This window comes from Podarcis muralis, chromosome 5 (genome assembly GCF_964188315.1).
Source record: "Podarcis muralis chromosome 5, rPodMur119.hap1.1, whole genome shotgun sequence".
NCBI lineage: Eukaryota > Metazoa > Chordata > Lepidosauria > Squamata > Lacertidae > Podarcis > Podarcis muralis.
In genome coordinates, this window is record NC_135659.1 from 74,143,993 (window position 1) to 74,168,592 (window position 24,600).

At 44.8% G+C, this 24,600-nt stretch overlaps 1 protein-coding gene across 3 annotated transcripts in view; it reads right to left on the reverse strand.

Annotated features, from left to right (window-relative positions):
- Positions 1-24,600, reverse strand: part of DLGAP4 (DLG associated protein 4) — a 326,608-nt gene that overhangs the window by 120,774 nt on the left and 181,234 nt on the right. The window contains exon 1 of one of the 3 annotated variants that reach the window (XM_028734924.2): positions 8,012-8,102. The exons of the other annotated variants lie outside the window; for them this stretch is intronic. The gene's annotated coding sequence lies outside the window, so the exon portion shown is untranslated. Of the gene's footprint in view, positions 1-8,011; positions 8,103-24,600 lie in introns of those variants that run through there. 3 annotated transcript variants of the gene reach the window in all.

Consider the following 24,600-nt stretch of genomic DNA (forward strand, 5'->3'; position numbering starts at 1 on the left):
CAACTTCAGAGCTAAACACTGTCCAGTGATCCTACAAAAAGCTAGTCCATAGCAGCTGTGTCCAGATGAATGGAACAGAATGGAAGTTAGATGTCAACAGAACAGATTTTAATAGGATTTATACAGACCTGCTGGTATACAAGGCAGAACAAGATGGCAGAATTCAGTTCAGACTCAAGTGGGGGCAGGTGATGCCTCTGAATAATCTTCCCCATTAAAAACAACAACCTTGTGACTATTCAGTAAGTTAGCACACGAGGAGAAAGGTTTGGCAGAGTTCTCTATCTGACATGGTTTTAGTGCAGAGAGTTCTTTCACATGAGGAGCATTCAGAAATATCGCCACCCCCCACTTGCAGACTGAAGTAGCATAGTCCAGAATTCTACCACCTTGTTCCAAGTCATGCGTAGACCAGCTCTCAGTCCCATCTGCATTGTACATTTAAAGCACCGTGATGATATTTTAAACAGGCATGGCTTCCCCCAAAGAATTCTGGGCATTGTGGTTTATTAGGATGCTGAGAATTGTTAAGAGAATTGTTAACCCCACTCCCCTCACTGAGCTACAATTCCCAGAGTGGCTGAAAAGTGAATCCCTCTTTCCAGTGACCTCTGAGAATTGCAGCTCTGTGATGGGAACAGGAATCTCCTATCAATGCTCAATGCCCTTAACAAACTATAATTTCCAGAATTCTTTTTTTTGGGGGGGGGGGCCTAGAGCCATGACTGCTTAAAGTGGTTTGATGCTGCTTTAAATGTAGTGCCAATGGGGATTTAGTCCTGATGTAAGTTTTTGGATTGTGCCGGGTTTGATACAAATATATCCGTATCTATAAATACATAATAGTCAGCTAAGATTAGCTAGATCAGTCAACATTGCAATATATTAATAAATTGTCAGATAAGGAGCAAAGGATGTGTTGATAACAAAACGGGCGATTCTTCTCATTTCAGAAGTTAAAAAAGAATTACAACCGTGGCATGTCTGACGTCGGTCTGCCTACACACATGATTTCAAATACTCCCCAAATTAGCCAGGAACACTTAATGCAGCATTCAGCTGAGGCTGTAGCTTGCTTCTAGGGTGTTACATTAATGATGATTCAAAGAGTTCAGAATCTAATCACAGGGATAAAAATAGAAAAAAACTCTACTTATAACAATTCATTGTACAACAGGTCTTCCTCCAGCTTTCTCATTATCTCCCTGTGCAGCTCCTCTCAGCATCAGGGGTATTTTCTCTTGATTGCAAAGGAAGACATCAGTCTTCTGGGGTTTCTCTATCCCCTCCTCATTTCAGGGATCGCTGTTGATACTGCTGCTCTGCGATCTCATTCCATTTCTCCTTCTGGGTGGTTTCAGGCTTGGTGCAGTGTAGCTCAAATGTGCTCTTGTGCTCAGGTCCTACTTGCAATTTTTTCATGGGCACCTGTTTGGCTACTGTAAGAACAGGATGCGGGACTAGATGGAGTACTGGCCTGATCCAGTAGGCCCTTCTTATGCTCTTTGGTGTTTTGCATAGGCCCATTGTTGGCATGGCTGGGCAAACACTGGGAGTTCTGGGCTCCAGAAGGCCCACTGTAGCTGGCATCAGACTCCCCGCCTTTATATATATATATATATATATATATATATATATATATATATAGCAAAGCTCAGCGGTACAGCATACACTTTGCATGCAGAAGATACCATGCATCTTCCAGGCTCCTATATGTAACCCCAGAGAGCTGCTGCCAGTCAAAGCAGACAGTACTGAGTTGATGGACATTTGGAGGAAGGAGGAAGAAGGAAGAAGGAAGAAGGAAGAAGGAAGAAGGAAGAAGGAAGAAGGAAGAAGGAAGAAGGAAGAAGGAAGAAGGAAGAAGGAAGAACTCAAGAAGGATTAGGGAGCCTGTTGCATTCCTTTTCTGGCTACAATGGCCCAACAGCACCCCCCCTCCACCCTTCCCACCTGTTGAGACTTGCCACTCCCCCCCCCCCCCGGAGAAAAATGGCAGGGCATGTCTATGTCCCTTATTGAGGACGACAGAATAGCTGCAGCTTCCCTTGCAATCAGTGGTGGCACCAGAAAGAATATTCATGCAGAGGGATATAGAAGTATATTTCTAGATGGGAGAACTGTGTCCTACAGGCACAATGTAGTGGTGAACAAAAGAATATGGTCCTTAAAACCCCCCAATTAAGCATCGCTTAATTGTGCAAAAACTTAACCACCTTTAATTTTCTGAGTTTCTCTCTGTGTTTGCAACACCGCGTTACAGGCTTTGTGTGTATTTGTTTGCCATCACTGCCCTACACATGGCAGGTTCCGTCTCCATCAGCCTTTGGGGAGAGACTGTGCTTGAAAACATTGGAACGAACCTGCTCTGCTTTGCCTGGGACCCTTGTAATGAGCTGCTGTCTGGAAAGTGGCTGCTCATGAGTGTCTGCCTCAGGTACAGTAACCCTTTGGGAAGTTTTTTGTGCTCTATTTTGCCATTTTGCTGGGGAATGGGCAGACTAGTTTCTGCTTTCAGGCATGGGAAAGGATGTTTTTGTGTTTAGGTTCTTGGTGCTAATGTTGTTGTTGAGATCCTGCTGATTTATATTTGGGCTAAGTTGTATTTTGCTTGAAAGAATGTTGACTTCGTGTGTTAACCTTTGTGAGCTGCTTTGAAGGCCTTTTTGGCCAGAAGGCAGCATAGAAATAAACTGCAATGTAGGATTTGTTTTGCCTTTGCCGGGTGCTTCTAAGGAGTCAAGGCCTTTTTCTCACCCTCCCCCCAACACTGTATCTGGCTTTCTTCTCCCCCCTTTACCTCTTGTGTTAGTGAAATCCTCAACTGCAGAACTGATTGGGCAAAGTGAGGCAACCATTCAGACAACAGATGCTTGGGACCACGGAGAAGCAGCAAAGCGTTGGAGGACAAAGGAATATATGAAGCTCCCTTATATTGAGTCAGACCATTGGCCCATTACTATTGTCTACAGTGCCCTGCAGATGCTCTCTAGGATTTCAGGGAGTCTTTCCCCAGCCCTACCTGGCAATGTCAGGAATTAAAACTGGGACTTCAGCATGCAAAGCAGATGTTCGGCCCCTGAGCCACAACTTTTCCTTGTAGGTGTTTGTGCTGTGCAGCCAGCCTTGCATCCCAACAGAGTCTTTTGGCCTTGGGTGCTGTCCTATTGCCAGTGCTGAATTAAGATTCAGCTGCCAGTCTGTTTGGCTCCTGCACACAGAATGTGTGCTCAAAGAATTGTAGAATTGCAGAGTTAGAAGGGATCCCATCTGGTCCAGGCACAGGCAAACTCAGCCCTCCAGATGTTTTGAGACTACAGTTCCCATCTTCCCTGACCACTGGTCCTGTTAGCTAGGGATGATGTAGTCCCAAAACATCTGGTGGGCCAAGTTTGCCTATGCCTGATCTAGTCCAACCTCCTGCAATGCGGAAATCTCAACATGTGCCCCTAAGCATGAAGTGGGCAAGGGTCTAAGGGCTGCAACAGACCAGCATGTGCTGCCAAGTGTTTAGGGCAGTCTTGCCAACCTGGAGCTCTCCACATGTTTTTGAGTACAGCACCCATCTACCCCAGCTTGCACAGCTAGGGTGCATGAGAATTGTAGTTCAGAACTTCTGAAGGGCACCAGGTTGGAGGAGGCTGGCTTAGGGTCCTGTGACTGCCCTTCACACTCTACATATTTACTGTAGGACATGAAGATATGACCTTAAACAGGAGACAAGATTGCTTGCTTAAAGTGTGAAGCAGCTTTCGGCTAGGTCATATCCCGGTCATCTGTAGTAACTGACGCATAACAAATGCTTTTGAATTCAATTTCTCTGCAAAGTTTTCTCAGGTGAAGTGGGGAAGGAGGAGGAAAGAGCCCCCCAATTCTTTAATTTGTTTCTGTATATCTGCTTGTGATGCTTATCACCTGCCAGATGCCATCAAGCCCTTTTGTGTATGTGCAGCTGGCTGCTGGGTTGGGGGGGGGGGTAAGTGGTTGAAATGTGACAGAGGCTTTTTGACTTCAGGTGTTGAGTAAGCTGCAGAAGCAGATGAACCCTTCCGAAAGAGAGAAGAACCTATTTTAATGCAAATGTCTCTGGGAATAAAACGAAATCCTGTGGGAACAAAAAAACCTTCGGAATCCGCAGAAGCTGCACAATCTATTTGATTGTCCCTAAATAGATATATTCTCTCCCTCCCACCCCGCCGCTGCCAAAGTTATCCAAGAGATGTCATCTGTTCAGTAAAGAGAAAGCTCACATGCAAAGTAGGTCAAATCAGAACACATACACACAATGTGAAAAACAGGGAAACACTAAGCCCAAAGATGACAGGGTGGGGAGCTCACAAAGAACTGCATGAAATATTAACATTTCACTTACAAATCTGCATAGGCGCTCATAAACAATGGAAATGGCTGAGGGAACAGGTAAATATTCGAGTGGAATGAGGTGCTTTTGTCTGGTGTGATGGGCCTAAATCAACATTTTTCATAATATTAAGGCTAGCCTGTTTAAATGGGAAGTAACCAGGTGTTTTTTTTTAAAGCCAGAACTCGCTGGAACTCAATTCTGGTACCCTTCAGGTGGGTGCCATTGTCATTCTAAGAGAATGAGGGAGGTGTTCACGGTGAGTTCTGGCACCTCTTTTTCTAGAAAAACAGCAGTGGTAGTAACTGAACAGAATCAGTCCCACTTCTAGCACATTCAGTAATTAGAGGACCCAGGGAAGGTTTACAGCTTTTTGGCTTTGCAGTGAGAAGGGAGGCGGAGCTACGACCTATGCATAGAATTGCTATCGTAGAGAAGGAGACAGGGCTCCTGACAAAAGCAATGCATGCTGTGGTTAGTCTCAAGTAGGCAAGGGCCACATTCACACACCGAAAGCACTACCATACCACTTTAAACAGTCACAGCTTCCCCCCAAAGAATCCTGAGAGCTGTAGTTTGTTAAGAGTGCCAAGAGTTGTTAGCAGTTCTTCTCCCAAAGCTGTAATTCCCAGAGCGGTTTAACAATCAATCCCCCTTCAAAGAAATCTCTGGGAATTGTCACTCTCTGAGGGGAATAGGCATCTCCTAACAACGCTCTCAAATTACAGCTCCCAGCATTCTTCAGGGGAAGCCATGACTGTTTAGGGGGACGCGGGTGGCGCTGTGGGTAAAACCTCAGTGCCTAGGACTTGCCGATCGTATGGTCGGTGGTTTGAATCCCCGCAGCGGGGTGAGCTCCCATCGTTCGGTCCCAGCTCCTGCCCACCTAGCAGTTCGAAAGCACCTCTAAGTGCAAGTAGATAAATAGGTGCCGCTTTATAGCGGGAAGGCAAACGGCGTTTCCGTGTGCTGCGCTGGTGCAGGCTCGCCAGAGCAGCTTCTTCATGCTGGCCACATGACCCGGAAGTGTCTCCGGACAGCGCTGGCCCCCGGCCTCTAGAGCGAGATGAGCACACAACCCTAGAGTCGGACACGACTGGTCCATACGGGCAGGGGTACCTTTACCTTTAATGACTGTTTAAAGCAGTATCACAGCACCACTTTAAATGTACATTGTGGATGTGGCCAAGGCCTTTCTTTAATAGAGGCCTTCCATTGGATAAGGTGAGAGGGCTCAAGTCTCTCAGCATTTTCTTCATAGCCAGACACAAGAGCAGTACAGAACAGATTGCAAGATTAAGAACACTTGGTGTCTGTGCTTGTCTCAGTGGCATTGTTCTGAAGGACAGTTCTTACACCAGCAAACTGTTCAGGACAGCTGGTGTGATTTTCTTCCTTTGCACTGTCAGGATGTCCTTGGCAATGTCACGTGACGATTTTGTAGCAATTTGGCTTTCTCATTGGGATTGGCTCTACCGTCATTGTCATGTGATGTGCCTTCTGGTTTTCTGATGGGCTGAGCACACCTGCTACAATGCAGCAGGGTGCTTTATCCAACTCCCCCCCCCCATTTTTTACAATGAAACTTTTAATCTAAAGGAGAGGTGGAGAACGCGGTGGCCCTCCAGATGTTGCTGGACTTCAGCTCCCATTATCTCTGATCATTAGCCATGCTGGCTGGGGATGAGGGAATTGCAGTCCAGCAAGCTCCCAAGCTTTGCACCCCAATCTAAAATAACAAAAGTGCTGAGTCATGCTTTCCTTCAGGTCAGCTGCTCGAATTCAGTGCTGTCTGAAGGGGTGACTTATCTGTTCTGCTCCTGTGGTGTCATATGGCATTAGGGAATAGACAGGTGGGTATAAAGGTAAAGGTAAAGGGACTCCTGACCGTTAGGTCCAGTCGTGACCGACTCTGGGATTGCGGCGCTCATCTCGCTTTATTGGCCAAGGGAGCTGGCGGACAGCTTCCGGGTCCAGCATGACTAAGCCACTTCTGGTGAACCAGAGCAGTGCACGGAAACGCCATTTACCTTCCCGCCGGAGCGGTACCTATTTATCTACTTGCACTTTGATGTGCTTTTGAACTGCTAGGTTGGCAGGAGCAGGGACCGAGCAATGGGAGCTCACCCTGTGGCGGGGATTCGAACCGCCAGCCTTCTGATTGGCAAGTCCTAGGCTCTGTGGTTTAACCCACAGCGCCACCCATGTCCCATTGGGTATATGTTGGCTCAAATAGCCAAGTGGGGAGGTTTGGCAGATCTAATTAGCTCCATGGGCTGGAATTCCCCATCTCTGCTCTATAGTGTATGACAGCCCATAGGCACACACTGGCTGAAAAAATGCACTGAACTAATCCATTCTCTCTCTCTCTCTCTCTCTCTCTCTCTCTCTCTCTCTCTCTCTCTCACACACACACACACACACACACACACACACACGAGGCTAGACCAGAATAAATAAGCCATCCACAAGAACAGTGGAAACTCTATCAGCTTAGCATAAAAGAGGGCAGGAGGTTGCTTTTCCAAAGACCTGTGATAGCTCTGCTTGCAACTGAGATTAACCCATCACAGTATCGTGAAAGCCCCTCTGAGGATAAAGCTTCGGGTGACAAAACCTGGAAAGCATTTTCTTCCCTCCCTAGCTAATCAAACTAAATCACTGTAAACAAAGCAAAAAATTGTCTCTGGACAGCTATGAAAGATTTCAGTCTACAATGCATTTAGGTATTAGGGGACCCTTCCTTTGTCCCAAACTAGGTCAGTCATAGACGAGATGTTGCTATAGTAATTTTCATACTATTTTATCATTCTCACTCCCCCCCCTTGCAATTTACATGGATTGTAGGCTACAATGAAGGCTGTCATTCTGTCCTTTGAAGATCAGCTTTAGCCCAAATTTAACATGGTATCTTCTTCAGTTGTTCCTTGGCCTGCTTTCCTTTGTACCATGAGAACAGAGAACAAATGTGCACCATTAGCACAACACCTACTCCTCACCTTTGTCCTAATTTCACACAGAATATTTGTCCAGCTAGCCCAGCAGCTGACAAGAACTGCAGGACCCCAGATAGAGATCTTAAGCATCACTTGGGGTTTTTTTGTTCACATATCTGGAAATGCCAGGTATTCAATAATGTGGAACTAGGGATAGGGTAGAAATTTGGCAAAAGTTTGCATTTAAAGGCAAACTTACCAAATCCAGACTTTTCAAAAGAATGCACAAATCGAGAAACAGGCACCCTTCAAAATTTGCACCCAAATTTGCAGCCAAGTTATGGGTGAAACCCCCCTGCCCAGTAAATAGTAGGGTAAAATGTGTGTGTGTGTAAAATTTGTAAGAACAACATACAAAGATGTGTCATATTAGAGGAGCTCTCTTGCAAAAATTGTATACGAAAAGGTCTACACTAGGATAAATTTGTGCTAAAATGCTAATGAATTTTCATGAGGATATTTTTTCAATTACAAATTGCTGCAGTAATGAGAACTGGACTTTAGACTAAAAAAGAAGAAATAGAGAGAACCAACATTAACCGATCAACTCATCCCTACTTGGAACCTTCTGCATCCAAATTGTGTTCTCTACCACTGAGCTACACTCCTCGCTCACAACTGTGCAGTTGCAGAAAGAACAGCTGAAAATGCAGACCTGGGCCATGCTGTATCTCTCATGCCTCCCTGTAGCTCAGGGCTGAGTCATTTCTGTCCCTCTGAATTCCAGTCTTGGTCCTCATGAAGATCTAGAATTTCAAGATGAAAAAAGGGTTTAAATTATCTTATTCTCTTTTTAGCCTGATAATTTGGGGGGGGGGGTGAGAGAGGGAGAGAGGGAGGAGGAAGTTTTATGTGTTGATGGAAAACTGTGGTCCAACTGGAAAACCTGAGTTGAGTTACAGAGCTATCCAACAAAGTGTTCTCCAGATGTTGCAGACTAAAACTCCTACCAGCCCTCACAAATTTAGCCAATAGTTAAGGATGATAGGGTAGGGGCTGTAGTACACCAGATCTGGAGGGCACCTTGTTGACTTCTTTGTTTCTTAGCAAATTTGCACAAGTCACAGAAGGATTGAAGCTCCCCCCCCCCACTTTTTCTTCTTCTTAGGGACACTGCAGAATTCTTTGGCGAAAGTTTGTTGCAGGGCTTAATTATTGTGCTGAACTCCAAGTTGCAGGGCTTTGAATTTTTGCTTATATGCAAACTTATTTGCTGTCTAGTTCTATGCACATTATTCCTTAAGGGAAAACAATGTCCTGCTGACATCAGCTGTATTATTTCTGCTAAGTCACTGCACTTCAGCTTACGAAGAACTTTCTGCCCATGTTCTCTTATCTGTTATCTGACCAACCTACATCTTGCCCTCAGGGGGGAAGAGAGAGAAGGTGGAACAGCCTGGTGGAATGCCCGCCATGTAGCTCCTCATATTCCAGCTGAGATGTCTTGTCTCCCTCCCAAAGCTGCTGCCATTGAGCTCGTACTCCAGAGCCATCTTGCCCTGAGAAGAGGAGAGATCTGGCTTTCCAGAAGTTCCCCTTCTTTGCAGCTTGTTTTTGCTACTTCCTTATATTGGTTTAATAATTTTGTGTAAATCTCTTTGTGAGGTTTGCCTGAAAAGTCGTATAGGTAATATATTAAATAAATACCATGCTGGTTGATTTTATTGGACAAAGAAGTATCCAGAAACAAAAGCTTTAATTCTAATACATTGGGGGAGGGATTGGCAACCCGTCAAGGCAATTGGTGGGGATTTGGAATTCTACTTCTTGACACCCCCATTTTGTGGATCCAAAGAAGAAGTCACCAGAGCATGGAGTACAGTAGCCAAGTCATCTCTGTCTAAAAGGGCCACTGAGTCACTGAGGTCACCTGAGCCTCCAGTGACAATGTTGGATCCAGAAGTATCCCCTAAGCTATGAACCTGCTTCTTCCAGGGCATAGCAAGCCTGCCCAGAGCAGGCCATCTCCCCGCCTCTTGGATACAAGAATTTAGAACACATAACACCTCTGTCTTATCAAGATTTGGCTTGAATGTATTGGCACACATCCATATGCTCAGAGGCTGCAATAGGAGAGTCCAGTCTGTAGTGTCTTCCTTCCCCGTTGACTCCCTTGGATTACATAAGGAATAAACAGAAAACAGCAAGTGCCTGAAAAGTTGTTCTATTGATTTTCATGTATAATGTTACTTCTTTTTCCAGCTTTTTTCTGCACTTTGCTCTGCTACTGGTTATAGCTTTCTCTTTGTTTTTGGCATCACTTTGGCTCCAGTTTATGATTTATTTACTCTATTATTTTAGAAGATTTATTTCCCACCTTTTGCTCTCCCCTCCCCCCAACCCACACAGTCAAGTGGTCCTCTGTTACCTTATCAATTTGTGAAGTCTAGTGCACATTTCCCCCAACAGTTCAGTAGTTTTTATGTAGTGAAATATACTTGGGCCTGTCTTCACCCATTACTGAAAACCTATGTAGACATTTCTTCTGTGTAGCAAACTGTAATGTGTGAAGTTAGCCAAAAGGTGACTCACTGCAGATGCAAAAGTAGTGCAAAGATAATGGTCTTTTGTTATAGGAATGGAAGAATATTAATGCTTGACATTGATCACTAGTGCTCCTAGTCACAGTCTGCAAAAGCATCACTTGCTCCTTCTAAAGCTCCCAGCTTTTTAGAACAGAACCCCAACATCCATTGCTAATCATGTCAGAATGTATCCTTGGCCAATGCTATCAGCATCCTTTAACATTACTCCTCAGATTTGTCACTGTTGCCATTAAGTATTCATGGGTACTTTCATTCATACTTCCAGCATCCATCAGCCACAGTTCTGGCACTCATCAGTAATCCTGTTACTCACCATCTATTAGCAACACAACCATTGACCCTCACCAAGGCTACCAACATTGTTTATCAACAGCACTGGCATTCATCATTAACATTACCCACTTCCATTAGCAGAGCCATGGCCATCTATCACTGTTCTTTCCCCATCTTCCCTCAATACCAGTACTCACTAATACTGCAGCATCTTTTATCAGTGCCAGCAACACATGTCACCAACATCCATCAATACTGCCATTAGCATCTATCTCTTGTGCCACCCATATCCATCACTGATACTGCTGGCATCCATCAATAAGGCCACCAGCATCAATTGCCAGCACAGTTAGAAGATGTTGCCAATGCCCTCCAGCATCCTGTCAGCAACAGCATCCCATGTGGATGCTGTTGGCAGAACTCAGCTACCTTCTAAAGAGGGAGAGCCTGAGGCTCCATCCTTCTACTCACCTTGGAGCTTTCTTAATTTAAAATGCCCCACTGAGACAGTGGAGGAACAAGCCTATTGTTTGCAATTCTGCTTTTGTCTATGCATGCTACAGCAGCTCAAATATAGCTGTGCTATAATTAACTTTAATTAATAATCATCAAGGCAGTGCATACGAGCAATTGTGTCTGGGTTACGCTGACTGCTAAATGGCATTGTTTCCCTTAACTCCACTCCTTGGGAAGTTAGATTTCTGCGTAGGCTCACCCAGTTGCATGGATTCAGCTGGCATGTGATGAAGACAACAATGGTAAGTATGATATTACAGGTGTCAGATTAGCCTTGGCTGGAATAATTCGCACCAACGGAATGAAAAAGAGTTCTGTGCATCTCTAGACTCCCTAGGTCTCATGAGTGCCATGTAAATGCCCAGTGAATAACACTGATACCATCTAAGAGAGCTGACCTCTTCACACAGACGGTCAGGTTAGTGCAATGTCCTTTACGATAACAATGCCTGAAATGTACCAGGAAGACATTGTTAGTGTACATTAATTTTCTAACATTTATACCCCACCTTTCTTCTATCTATAAGACCATAAGAAGAGCCTACTGAGTCTAGGATCCTGTTCCTACAGTGGCCAACCAGATGCCTATGAGAAGCCCGCAAGCAAGACCTGAGCACAACAGCACTTTTATTATGTGCTTTCCTGCAACTGTGATTTCCAGCAACTAGTATTAATTAACTCTATCACAGAACCCAATGCAGTATACATATGAGTCTCAGGCAGCCACCCACCCAGGCACTGACCACACCCAGGCCTCCATAGCCTCAGAAAGGTGGTGGCATGCTTACTGCCCATGGACCATAAACAACAGTAGTTCATTTAAGGACAAAATTTGTTGAGGAAAAGATACCTTTTCCTGTGACCAGAAATCATTACAGTGGTACCTCGGGTTACAGATGCTTCAGATTACAGATGTTTCAGGTTACAGACTCCGCTAACCCAGAAATAGTACCTCGGGTTGAGAACTTTACTTCAGGATGAGAACAGAAATCGCATGGCGGTGGCAGTGGGAGGCCCATTAGCTAAAGTGGTACCTCAGGTTAAGAACAGTTTCAGGTTAAGAATGGACCTCTAGAACGAATTAAGTTCTTAACCCGAGGTACCACTGTATTATTAGTTTGCTTCCAAATGTTATTTAAATGGCTGTTTGAAACCTAACCCCCACCCTATTCCAAAAGAATCAAAGGAGTTTGGAGGACTGCCCAGACATTACAAGCACTGTTGGCTTGAATGCACTTATACAGGGAGAACAGCAGCGAACCTGCTTCAGTCACAAGCCGAGCCACCTCCTGATGCGCAGTGAGTATAACATCTGAAGAACTTATGCACTTGCAAAATGACCACAGACCATGTGCGCATAGCCTATGCGTGTGCAGTCTGTATGTGCACAACATGTCCTGTTTCACCGCTTGAGATGAGACAGGAAGTGCTGCCCCCACCATACTGCTTAGCCTCATCTCATGGGTGGGCCGGGCCTGGTGTACAGAATCTTTCTGAATTTATGCCGAATGCATATGTGGAGGGGGTTTGGACATTCAGGGGGTTTGGCATATGTGGAGGGGGTTTGGAAAAGGCATTCACACATACACCTATATGCATTCAGTCAGGATTGGACCTAACATCTTCCCAGTTCCTAGACATAAGAACAGCCTGCTGGATCAGGCCAATGGCCCATCTAGCCCAATCTCACAGTGGCCAACCAGATGCCCCTCACAGCAACTTGTTCTTGTGGGTATGTGCTACACATTGTGTCACACTTCCCATAATGGGGGGGAAGAGACATGAAGGTAAAGCCAAGTGAACCTGGGCAGTAGCATCTGAAAGAAAGATTGAGGAGTTATAAAAGAACTCTGAATGTGTCAGCACCTTCAGCCACACGGGGAAACTAGCTTCCAGTTTATTTCTAGGCACGATACAAGCTGCTGGTCTTGACATTTAAAGCTCTGTTACACCTTGGTATCTGAACATTGTCATTGATGAAACCAGCCCCTGCCAAGGGAGGAGGCCTCCCACAATACCTGGAGCCCCCCTGGCTAAGCACTCCAGTCATCTGCTTTGCCTGCAGAAGGAATCAGCAGGATGGAAAGGGATATTCAAAGTGGCTTCCAGGCAGAGAGCTCTGTGGGTGCCCCACAAGGTGTGATCCTCCTGTCCAGACAACCTCACCTGCTTATCAGATTTTTTTCTGGTGAGCCCTCCCGCTCCATACAGCTCCTTGCCAAGGGTGCCGGGACCCTAGGTATGCCTCTGTATCTGGATGACTTCTTGCTCCCATATGAGCCTACTGGCTCTTTAAGAGCTACAGCAGAGATCTTATTCTGGGCACTGCCCCTTTCAGATACAAGGTCTAGAGTGACTGGAGGCAGGGTATTTTTAGTGATGGCCTCCTGGCTGTAGAATACTGTTCTCACTTACACTAAGCTACTGCCTATTTTAATAGCTTTTAGATACCAGAGGAAAGCATTATTCTGAGATGTTAATTTTTGTCATTTCTCAGCTTTATAAGTGCTTTTACTAGTGTTACATACATACAGCCTTTATTGCTTCAATCCAACAGTAGGAAGAAGATAGATCAGGATCTACTCATAGATCTCTGAATGAGTCACAATTGTTAAACAATTGGAAGGATTTCTGACTTCCAATTGTTTCACAATTGCAACATCCATCCAAAATTGATTGCTGAAAGAAAGCAAGGAAAGCTTGGAAGAAAAGCAGGAATGGATGTTTGTGTAACAGGACAGTAAACTCAGTTCTGGTACTGAAAAATCAAATTCTTGAGCTGAGACACACTCAGATGCCTCGTTTCACAATTATAAGTGCGCATTTACTCCTAAGCCTAAATTTTGCCCTAGGTATCTGGGTTCCAGGAGGGGAAAAACCAAAATAGATCCTGCAAGATTAAAGCCACTCTGCTTTAATCTAATGTTTATTGTTAAATTGTGAATGTTTGCTCATTGCATTTGAAACTTTTGCAGAAAGGTGGGATATCAATGGTTTAAATAAAGAATACAATAAATTAATAAATCTGCACCCACTCATTATTAGGGAGGGGGGAATGCCAGGAATGTTCAGATTATTCACACAAACATCAATGTATGGAATGAAAATAAATGATTAGTTTTTCTGAAGAGCTTCCAAACTAGTCCTATCTTTGCTGGCTTGTGCCCCCTCTTTAATATGACTCTAGTGAAGAAAGCTGATTCTTCCTCTACACTCTTTTAAGTGTCAAACATTTGGAAATTAAACAAGTAAGCTGGTGAAAGTATCATGAAACTTTAATGACCCAGAAGGCACATTTCAATTCAGGGAATACAGAGGGAATAACACACAAACAACAACAGCAGCAGCCCTGGACTAAAGACTTGCAGTTGACAAACACTTTAATTGGTCACCATGGGCACATTTGGATTTCTCAGCAAGTGCCATGGGTGCTACACCTCTCCCCACTTCCCCAGATCAGTCACCTCACCCTGCCCTGAGACAGAAAGGGAGAAAGCACACAGGCATACATTTTGCTTTTCTAAGAGGCCCGAGTAAAAGTCAGATCCAGCAGAATTAACCTGAGCTTTGGAAAACCCACAGAGTTGAAAAAGGAAATGGGAAAGAGTGCCACTCTTCCAACTTCCTCTCTTAGTTCTATGTACCTTACAGGGTCAAAAAAGTAAACATCCTTACTGCCTCATGACAAAGGGAGCAGTGAATGGGGTATGTGTGTGCTCTGAGGCTTTGTGGAAACCAGGGGAAAACCTCAAATAATAATAATAATAATAAAATTTATTTATATCCTGCCCTCCCCAGCCGAAGCCGGGCTCAGGGTGGCTAACAACAATAAAATAGTGCAACATTCTAAAAGCATTTCATTATAAAAATTAATTAAAATCAAACTGATGGCAACCATTAAGCTAAAGATCTGTGAAGATTGCCAAAGGAGGGAGTCAGGCTGCGCCCTGACCAAAGGCCTGGTGGAACAGCTCTGTCTTGCAGGCCCTGCGGAAAGATGTCAAGTCCCGCAGGGCCCTAGTCTCTTGTGACAGAGTGTCCCACCAGATTGGAGCCGCAGCTGAAAAAGCCCTGGCTCTAGTTGAGGCCAGCCTAACCTCTCTGTGGCCTGGGACCTTCAAGATGTTTTTATTTGAAGACCGTAAGTTCCTCTGTGGGACATACCAGGAGAGGCGGTCCCGTAGGTACGAGATGCCATCGCATTCACAGGTGCAATGTGGGTGACCCCATCATCAGAAAATTCTGGCCTTTCAAAAGGGTGCTCACAACTTCTTTTTGTCTCCGCTCCTCTTAGATGGCTCATTTGACTGTAGAACTGCAAACAAATCGACCTGCTCTTCTTCAATATTTCACAATTAGAACCACTCTAGCTGGCCATGGTAGGAAATAAATTAGAGAGAAAGCATCTGTATTACCTGACCAAGACATCCCAATATTAAACTGTGGCATGCCTGAGTAGCACCAGCTCAAAAGTGCTGTGATTTTTAGGATGGAATACTGTGGGAGAAAAGCCGGTTAGCCTTATAGTGTTAGCATTTGTGAGCCACCGTCCACTTCATCATGCACCTGATGAAGTGGATTGCATCATAATAATATTATGGCTTATGCCAGCACTTCCCAAACCTTTTTGCCCATGGATCACTTCAATATTTATGAGTGACTTGGTGGACCACTTAATGCTATAGAAATTGTAAAGTGCTGTGCTAGATTCTGTATTATTCCAAATTGTATTTTTACAGGCATACTGCAGACTACCTGAATGAAGTTCATGGACCATTGGTGGTCCATGGACCAGTTTGGTTTATACCATAACAAGTGTCTCAGTTGCTGGGAATCAAAAGTGGGAGAGTGCTGTTGTGCTCAGGTTCTGTTTGTGAGCTTCTCGTGGGCATACGGTTGGCCACCGTGAATTCAGGATGCTGGACTAAATGGGGCCTTCTTATGTTTTTAAATTTGCTAGTCTTTTAAGTTCCCACAAGACTCTTTGTTGTTTTTAAACAAAAGCACTGAGTCTGGCTAGAGCCACACAGTTGTACTATACAAAAAAATATAGCCAGCAACCCAACAGCTTGCGTGCTTACATACTATTCCCCACTCCCCAGTTGTAACACAGTTGCTTGGACACACATCATCCATTGAAATGAGGAATATTTATCCCAGCCTTCTGGGGTTGGTGGGAATTGCAGCCCAAAATATCTGGAGAGCACCAGGTTGGAGAAGGCTGCTTTATATCCCATGGCATGGGTACTATAAATAGCACAAGCCACAGGGATTTATGCACTACTGGACTGGAGCAGGAGTCATGCAGGGCTCCTGACTGCCGCTGGCACAGCTGCTGCCTGCTCCTTGGTTCAGTAGGCAAGAAGAAAATCCACACAAAGGCACAGAAGGCTTCAGATGTGCTACACTGCACACTACAGCTGCACTACCTAATACTTTGGACTTGACCTATGGCACGATTGTCAAAAAAGTTGGCTGACAAACGCTGTTATATAGAGACAAGTTTTTTCCCCATCTGACACACAGTCCTACCACCCAGAGGTGTGAAACTCTGCTGATTCTGCATTGGAAGATAAATGGCTGATTGGAATGATTTGATCTGATGACCTGCTGTAATGTAATGGCTAAGAAGCTGCACTGTGATCCAAGGGGTTGCTGTTAATTAATTAATTAATTAATTAATTAATTGAATTTGTAGACAGTCCTTCATCTGAAGATCACAGGGCCCTTCAAAACATAAAAAAACAAAATGAGAACACAGAATACATAATAAAACAAAAATAAATAAATCAATAATCCCCTTCCCCCAAACATAGAATGTTAAGGCCTGGCTAAAGAGACATGTTTTTGCCTGGCAGCTAAAGCTATGTAGTGAAGGCACCAGGTAAGCTTCCTTGGGAAGAGCATTCCCCAAACAGGAGCCACTGAAGAAAAGGTCTGTTTTCATGTTGTCCCCTTCCGGACCTCTTGAGGAGGAGGCACATGAAGAAAGGCTTCAGATGATGATTACAGGGTCTGAGTCAGTTCATATGGGGAGAGGCGGTCCTTGAAGTACAGCGGTCCTGAGCCATTTAAAGCTTTATGGGTAAAAACCAGCACCAATTGGCAGCCAGTGCAGTCAGGCTAGGGTTGGTGTAATATGCTCAAATGTCTTGCTCCAGTGAGCAACCTGGCAACTGAATGCTTGCACCAGCTGAAGTTTCCAGACCATCTTCAGAGGCAGCCCTACGTATAATGTGTTGCAATAATCTTACATACAGGGTACCAGAGCACAGATAACAGAGGTTAGGCTATCCCAGTCCAGTTAATAGGGCAGCTGGGCCACAAGCCAAATCTGATGGAAGGCACTCTGCACCACTGAGGCCACCTGAGCCTCAAGCGACAGCAAATGACTCAGAAGTACCCCTAAGCTACATACCCACGAAGTATCCCCATCAAGAGCAGGCCCCCTCCCATTCATCTGGTCTAGGGAACTACCCACTAACAGAACCTCAGTTTGGATTGAGCTTCAGTTTGTTGGATCTCATCCATTACCAAGGCAAGACAACAGTGCTGCACATCCACTGCCACACCTGCATGTAATGGAAAAATAGAGCTGTGTGTAATCCACATATTGCTGACAATGTACTCCATAACTCCAGATAACTCCACTCAGTGGTTTCATGTAGATCAGGCTTCCTCAAACTTGGCCCTCCAGATGTTTTGAGACTACAGTTCCCATCATCCCTGACCACTGGTCCCGCTGGCTAGGGATCATGGGAGTTGTAGGCCAAAAACACCTGGAAGGTCAAGTTTGAGGAAGCCTGATGTACTAAACAGAATAGGGGATAAAAGTGAACCCTGAGGAACCCCACACTGAAGTCTTCATGGGGCTGAAGAGCACACCCAAAGCATCAATGTCTGGAAATGACCATTCAAGTAGGACCAGAACCACAGCAAAGCAGTACCTCCCACTTCTAACTCAGACAGCTGTTTCAGAGGGATACCATGGTCGAGGATATCAAAAGCCACTGAGAGGTTGAATATAATTAATACATTCCTGGGCACAGATCATCATACTGGGTGACCAAAGCAGTTTCTGTGACAAAACTGAGCCTAAACTCCAATTGAAATGGATCTAGTTTCCTCCAAGACCTTCTTCCATCTCAAGAACCTTGCCCAAGAAGGGGAGATTGGCAACTGGCTGGTAGTTACTAAGATTTTCTGAATCCAGGGAGGGGTCCTTGCCTCAGCCATGAACACACCAGGTGGTCTTAGGCAAGCCCTTCATCTACAATACAGGCGTAAAACTTTACAGGGCTGTTCTAAGGGTTAGGTGATAATGTCTGTGAAATGCTCTGAAAGCACCATATAAATGTTTAAATACACCAGTCATGTTCATTTAAGTATAAATAACCACATAAATGTTTAAATTCTTAAATGCTGCTTAAACACTTGAGATTGCATCTGTCTAAATCATACTCATAGCAGACCCACTGAAATTAATGGACATAAGTTAGTCATGAGATGCAACCTTTAAATGCTAAGTGTTACCAGCATAATTGTATGGAGGCCTGGTGTCAGTTCATTGTTACCAGCTGAGAAGATCTGGGCAAAGTCTGGAGGCAAAGGGAGCAGACAAAGGTTCCTGCATCCCTCCTATGAAGACAATGTACAAGCCTAGGTTGTAGGATGCTTGGTCCTTGTGACTGTCAAGGAATTTGGGAGACAAATTCTAAGGTCAGGATTACTACTTAAAGCACCCACCATCACTTCCACCCCCTCACCACCCAACAGCCATGCACTCATGAATGGACTTATCTAGCCGTGCTGTTACAGGAGAAGAGTTGAAGGGACATGAAGCTTATGTTTGGAACCAAAATTGCCTAAAACTATGAATGGGTGTTCCCCACTGGCTGAAAATGTGCTTTGCTGCTGAATTTTTTATTTTAAAAGATTAGTTGATTGATCTACCGATTAAAGGCTGCTGCCCTACTGGAAAGCCACAAACACAAGCAGAATTCCAGAAAAACTGAACATGTGAGATATCCATCCATCTATCTATCTATCTATCTATCTATCTATCTATCTATCTATCTATCATCTATCTATCTATCTATCTATCTATCTATCTAATGAAGGCAAGAATCAGAAGCCCTGTTCACATCACCAGTTGGGTACACTGAAATGCATAGGATAGCTTTACCCAGCCTTGGGTCTCCAAATGCTGTTGGACCACAATCTCTATCATCCCTGACTCCTGGCCATGCTGGGGATGATGTAGGCCAGGAACATCTGGCTATTCAAAGTCGGAGAAGGCTAGCCTAAGGGATGGGGCAGTGGCAGTAAGTCCTGCATTGCCTTACATTTATTTATGAGCAACATGGTTAAGGTTTCTGTGCAGAAGAGGCAAGGAAAACACTGAAGCAGGGATGGTGCCTGCCACTTCAGTCTCACTGGAAATAAAACTGCTGATATCATCATGCTGTTATACAAATCTATGGTGCAAACACATTTGGAATACCGTGTACAGTTCGGCTCGCCTCACCTCAAATAGCATATTTTAGAACTAGAAAAGGTTTGGAAAAGGGCAACCAAAATAATCAAGGGGACTCTGTGAAGAAAGGATGCAGTGCTTGGGACATTTTAGTTTAGAGAAAAGGTGAATAGAAGTTTATAAAAATTATGCATTGCATGGAAGAAGAGGATAGGGGGAGGGAAATCTCTCTATATAATAGCACTAGAACTTGTGGACACCCAATGAAGTTGAATGATGGAAGGCTCAGGACAGATAGCAGGAAGTACTTCATGCAGCACATAGTTAAACTATGGAGCATATTCCCACAGGAGGCAGTGATGGTCACCAAGCTAAAAGGGTAAAGGGACCCCTGACCATTAGGTCCAGTCGCCGACGACTCTGGGGTTGCGGCGCTCATCTCGCTTTATTGGCTGAGGGAGCTGGCATACAGCTTCCGGGTCATGTGGCCAGCATGACTAAGCAGCTTCTGGCAAACCAGAGCAGCGCACGGAAATGCCGTTTACCTTCCCGCCGGAGCGGTACCTATTTATCTACTTGCATTTTGATGTGCTTTCGAACTGCTAGGTTGGCAGGAGCAGGGGCCGAGCAACAGGAGCTCACCCTGTCACGGGGATTCGAACCGCCGACCTTCTGATTGGCAAGTCCTAGGCTCTGTGGTTTAACCCACAGCGCCACCCGCGGTCACCAAGCTAGATGGCTTTAAAAGAGGCTTAGACAAATAAATGGAGGAAAGGGCTACTGAAGGCTGCTACCAAGATGGCAATTCTCTGCCTCCGCAAATGGATTCAGTAATGCTTTTGAATACCAGTTTCTGGAGACCACAGGAGGGAAGATTGCTACCATGCTCAAAAACTGTTTGCAGGTTTCCCATAGGCACCTGGTTGTCCATTGTGAAAACAAGATGCTGGACTAGATGGGCCATTAGCCTGATCCAGCAGCTTCTTCTCATGTTTTCATGTTCACATGCTCCTTCACTTTTCTGTGTACCCTGTTGGTTGTGTGAACATGGCTTTAGTGGTGGTCAAACAGGAATTCTGCTGTAGAGAAGACAAGTAAGATCTAAAAAGGCTGCCTTCCATCCCAGCATCTCCTTGGAGGAATCACAACAGGGCAGGCTGCCGAAGTTGTCATTGCAGAAAGGTCACCACTGATCCTGTCCTTGGCTCTCCCACAGGGAGTCATTAGAGCGATAAAGTGTAGCACCATTTACTAAGTCTGCTATAAAACAAATATTGTCCCCTCTAGAATGACTTCACTATTGATCATGAAAGGAAAAAGAATAAAGCACAGATATAAGGCAGCACTTCTGTGCCCAAGCTGTGAAAAACTGGCATTTGCTTCCTCCAGTGTTCCTTGCCTATGAGTTGCATCGCAAGGAGGTCACCAGGGACAGCTTTGGAGGCCTGTACTAACAAAACAATGCTGATAAAATCCAAGTTCAGGCTAATATTGAATTATAGGATTCTTCCTGGAACACTGAAGTACACAGATCAGTACAGCCAGACGCCTCTCTCTCTCTCTGCCTTACAGAGGGAGGAGAAACAGCCAAGTACTTCAGGGGTTCTGAAGCCATAATTGTTCTCTTCTCTGCGAGGACAGGATCACGATTCCCAATCAATAGTGAATAGTGAAGACCCCTCTGTTTCTTGGCTACACCTTCCAGGAGGCATTCCAGAATCACAGCATCCAAAGACACGATTGGATTCATTTACAGAAAAATCATTCACAGGGTTCCACAGCTACAAACCAAAGCAAAACAAAAACATCTGTACTCCCAGGCCAGACAAAGAGAAGGAACAGAGACATGATAGATTCTGGGGAGTCATGTTTAATATCCTTCCTGACTTATGTGCAGCCATACTATGCCATATTAAGCCTGCCAAAGATTAAAACTGTGCCATCTTGATTGGGATGTGTGTATGGCTAACCTTTCGTAACTAAACTGTTTCTACTAATCTGCCCATAGCCAGTATCAGCAAGGCAAAACAGTGAGGATAAGCAACTAGTTTTGATAAAGGTTTGAGGTAAATTGAGGCCCCTCCTCCACTAAACCCCTTCTAAGTTACGACCCATAGCTGAAGAATATAAGGCAAACTTGCTGGCCTGAAGATGAGCAGTTCTTTGCCTTTATGTAGCCTGGAGCACCCAGGAAGACATGGTAGCGCAGGAGACTATGAACCAGTGGCTTCAGGTCTTGACCACCACCTTAGGCATCAGGAGCTTGGTCCAGTTCTAGTTTACAGGGAAGGGCTTAAGCTCAGTGGCAAAGCACATGCTTTATTAATTATTATTAGTATTAGCATTAGTATTTATATACCACTCTTAATCCGAGGATCACAAGGCGGTTTCCAGTATAAAAACACAAAAATACATAGCATAATGACAAACAAAGCAATGTTCCCTTCCAGTTTAAAAATCCATAGATTATTTAATTAGCCAAAGAGCCAGGAAAGGAGGAATGTTTTTTTTTGCCTGTGCAAAATGTGCCAGAGAAAAGTATGTTGTTAATATTTATAGCAATATTAATATGGCGCACCATATTTTAAACAGAGAACTGATATATGGATTTTCTACCAGTGCCCACATACTCAACGTTTTTGTATTCCCAGAAATCAATTTATTATTATTATTATTACTATTACACATTGCAAGTAATAACATAGGCTTCTGAGCTACATTCATTCACATTGAACTTCCTCACCATTCTCTTATAGCCGCAAGGAACAACAGTTCCCTAAGAATTAGGGCATATTAGGAAACAATAATCAAAACCCAGCAATTCTCCTAAGAAGAGTTGCATGTTCTTGCTATCTCTTCTTGTCTTTTGCTGGGACGTTTTGTACGGTTAAAAGGAAAATTAGCTCAATAGTCTGTGAAGGAAGATATGGAGCTTTCAGAAATCTGAAACGGGATCTGTTCCGGAGCCCCATTCGCTACATGAGCAGAACGCAACCCGAGTCTGCGGGTCGCAATTCACCGCTTCTGCGCATGCACGTGATGTCATTTTGAGCGTCTGCGCATGCATGAACAGTGAAACCCGGAAGTAACCCTTTCCGGTACTTCCGGGTCACCACGGGACGCAACCTGAAAACACTCAACCTGAAGCAAACGCAACATGAGGTACAGTGGTACCCTGCAAGACGAACGCCTCGCAAGACGGAAAACCCGCTAGACGAAAGGGTTTTCCGTTTTGGAGGCGCTTCGCAAAACGAATTTCCCTATGGGCTTGCTTCACAAGACGAAAGCCCATAGGGAAATCTCCGGGACAGCGGGGAAGCGCAGCGCGTCTTCCCCACTGTCCTCGGACCTCCTCCCGCCGCCCGGCATCGGAACGAAGCCCCGATGCCGGGCGGCGGGGCGGGAACGCCTCCTCCCGCCGCCCGGCATCGGAACGAAGCTCCGATGCTGGGCGGCGGGGTGGGGACACCTTCTCCCGCCGTCCGGCTTCGGATGGCTTTCCTGAAGACTTGGGGTGGGAGGAGGGTTTTCCTTCCCACCGCCAACATTCAGAATGCTGTTCTGAATGTTGGCGGTGGGGAGGAAAAACCCTCCTCCCACGCAAGCCCCGGGAACAGAGGGAAAGCGCTGCGCGCCTTCCCCTCTGTTCCCGTACCTGTCCTGAAGGCTTGCGGTGGGGAGAAAAGCCCTTCTCCGCACCGCCAGCCTGGCAAGCGGTTTCCCTAGGAGCGCATTAATTGATTTTCAATGCATTCCTATGGGAAACCGTGCTTTGCAAGACGAAAAACTCGCAAGAAGAAAAAACTTGCGGAACGAATTAATTTCGTCTTGCGAGGCACCGCTGTATGACTGTACAGCATAATCCCTTCACCTCAAATAAAAGAGATGTTTGCATTTGGGAATATAGCTGATGCTTTGAAACATCTTTTTGGATGGAGATTCTTGTCCAGTTGTTGATCTTATGAAAGGATTAGCAGCTTCAGTCCTATCAAGCACGACTACAATTGACCTCAAGGCAGATGGTCATTCAAGGCTATCAATGTGAAGCTGGAATCAAATATAGAACATGAAGGATCTCTTACTCTGACACAACCCTGCCATTCTTGTCATGTTTGGAGGCACCCCTCTAAGTTCCCCTGCTGCCTAAGGTGAGCTGAGTGGCAACTGGATAGAGGACCTCCTAAGGTTGTGGTGTCCTATTTATGGAATATTTTCCCAAAGTGGGTTCAGCAGGCACCAACTTGCATGTATTTCTAGTGCCAGGTAAAAAAGCCTTTCATTTTCCCTGGCTTTTCATTTCTAACCATCAGTGACACTGTTCTAATTGCCACTTCTATCCTTTTTAATTACTGCTTTTATCTGTTTTCATAGTGTTGCTTGCTACTGTTTATTGTTCTATTGTTTATATGTGATTTTAATGGGCGAGATCCAATAGTGCAGCAGTGGACTCATTCCCCCATGCCCTCACTACGCTCTGGAGGATTCTGCAACTTTCCAGATCAGACTTTGGGGACACATGGTCAGAGGGGGCCTGCAGAAGGAAAGAGAGGAAGGGCAAGTCCCCCCCTCTGCACAAGCAGAAGTCCATCATGCAAGGGAGACACCACAACCATCCATTCTTTTCATCTGATTTCATCTGATGGGCCGATACCCTGGGAGTAGTGATGAAATATACTCAGAGTCGAGTGTGGATTTCATGCTCTTTATTCACCTCAGAGTAGTGAGGAATGGAAGTTCCCCCGAAATGTCTGTTTTATATACATTATTTACACAATAGGCCCCATGTGATTGGCTAATTCTGTGATTCTCCTGTAGGCCAATCAGGTTGTGGCTTCACTTCCACCCGGAGTTGGATTGGGTGGCTCCTGCGGACCAATCAGACTGCTGCATTCTGGATCCTATTGTTCTAGGACCAATCAGACTGCTGCATTCTGAATCCTATTGTTCTACGACCAATCAGACTGCTGCATTCTGAATCCTATTGTTCTACGACCAATCAGACTGCTGCATTTTGGATCCTATTCAACTTGGTACATAACAAGTGATAATAAAAAGCAGGACAGAAATATGCTAATTCATTAAATAGAGACCTATCAGTTTTCAGCTGCTACTGAATCCAAGGGTTTTGTTGAGCAAGCGGCATCAGATATTACAAACATTAGAAATAGGTAAATTTAACTTTAAAGCTAAATGGGAAATTGATTTGAATCTCTGCAACACAGTGACCTTAAATGAATGAGAATGTAACAAATGTTATATCAGCCAACCTCAAATAAAACTTTCATAATATGCAACAATAACGCTAAATTATAGAAGGATAAGTATTGGTGGTGTCAAGCACAATGGGCAGATTTAATCCATGTATTTTGGGTCTTCTCAAAGCATTCTGGCAAGAAGTTATGAATGTAATAAAACAAAACTTATACATTATAA